This window comes from Boleophthalmus pectinirostris, unplaced genomic scaffold (genome assembly GCF_026225935.1).
Source record: "Boleophthalmus pectinirostris isolate CB_2022bp ecotype Guang Dong unplaced genomic scaffold, ASM2622593v1 HiC_scaffold_8, whole genome shotgun sequence".
Taxonomy (NCBI): domain Eukaryota; kingdom Metazoa; phylum Chordata; class Actinopteri; order Gobiiformes; family Gobiidae; genus Boleophthalmus; species Boleophthalmus pectinirostris.
The window spans coordinates 35,018,073-35,020,062 of record NW_026571515.1 but is presented as its reverse complement, the minus strand read 5'-3'; positions in this window follow the sequence as shown (position 1 = coordinate 35,020,062).

The window sequence follows — 1,990 nt, the reverse complement described above, 5'->3', positions numbered from 1 at the left end:
TATACCATTGATCTGGAAGGGTCAACTGTATCTGTTGGCAGCATCATCTAAAGACAGTTTTCCATATACTCTATCAAAAAATAAAGTAGCTGTTCTAAAGGTTCTTGTAGTCTTGTGTATAAAAGGAAACCAGAATATCACTAAAATAAAAGTGTTTATGGCTTTTGGTTGTGTTGATTGCACAGAAAAACTTGTATCCTTCCTCTGAACGGGCTTGCATCTCCACAAACCTGATTCCTATTTAGCCTGAAGCCTCATTACCATGGAAATATTGTTCCTTTGACTATGATCTTCCACAGCATGTCAAAAAAGAGAACGCTCCGATATACTGTTTTAGCTTTTTGTTTCTATAGAATCAAGCAGCTCACGTGCCACGTCTGGAAAGTTACATACTGTAGCTTTAACTGAACCTGTTATTATTTATTCATTCACATTTTTGCTTTATCTTTTTGCTATAACTCATCAACATCCGTCACCAGTCTTCAGCCCAAACAGCTCTGCCAAACACCAGCTCTGCAATGTCCCCCTCAGATCCTCCCTAAGGACATTTGAAAAGCCTCTAACAGCTTGAACACAGATAAAAGAAGCGTCGGTGGTGTTTTGTTGGCTCTTTGCTCGCGATGAGAAGAGGCCGAGGTCTGGACCACCCTACCCCAGCTGGACCCTACTCACACGGGGCTAAAGGAGCTAAGTGCAGGCCTGGCAGCAGCAGCGGCTCCCACTAAAAACACCAGCGCTGTGAAATGGGCCTCCTGCGGCTCTGCCAAAGGAGAACAAATAGAGCAGACTGGCCCAGGACACACACATCACATGTACATTCATAATAAAGCGGTCTGGCAGCCTCACACACACACACACACACACAGAGGAGAGGTACTGAACCAGACTGAAGTAAACAGGAAAGATGTGTCCACTGAGAGGTTTAAAATACCGCTCTTGTGCAACCAGAGCTGAAGACGTTGGTTTAAAAGATTGAGCAAGAAAAATAAAAAAAATATGTGGATTGGACGAGGCTCAGTAATGAGTTTGGCTTAAGAGAGTTAGAAAAGCCACAGTTGGGTTTAAATTACAAAAGGCTACTGTGTACTGTGTATTTATTCATGTATTTTGTATCGTATAGTGTGACGGAGATATGCAAGACATCAAGTTTTACATCACGCCACTGCCAACAACAACTAGCATGCAAATAGAGCGCCAGCATTTCATCCTGGTTTGCAAACAGACAGGACTCAGTCTAAATTTGACCCTAACAGCTGCTTTTACAGTATAGCCCAGGGGTCACCAAACTTTTTCCTTTGGGGGCCACACTATCTGATGTATTATTATTATTATTATATTTATGGGTCAATGACATGATGCTTAAATTTTCTGTCCGATTTGCAATTTCTTAGGTCAGGTTAGAAAGGTTCAAATTTCATAATAATTCACCACATATCTGGAGTACCTCTGACCTCCATGGAAATTTTTTTTTTTTTTTTCAGAAATTATTACTTATTATGCATGTTATTTGTACTTAAAGTGTTAAAATGTCATGTTGTGTGACCGTGCATCATATAGTGTGACTAATAATAGCAGTAATTTTCTTAAAATAAAAATATGGTATTTCATTTCTATGGTTGGAATTTTAATAACTGACAAAGTATTCTTTTTTTTTTTTTTCATTTTATGCATTTTACAGAGAAAAGTAGTATGTTACTGCGGCACAAGCAAGTGACTGTCATATTGGACATCAAAAGAAAATGTCAATATGCTTTAAAAATCACACTTCATATTACTCAGAACTTAGATTAAATATCCCAACCATGTTTTAGAAAATAAAACAATTTTAAGGTTATTCTTGGTCGCACCACATGACATTTTTTAAGGTTGTAGCTAATTCATGTACATTAAAAAAAAATACTAGAAATGCTTAATATAAATGTTAAACATAGATGTATGTAAGCATACCTGGCATTGTAAATTGTAAAGTTCAATAGAAACTAATATTTCC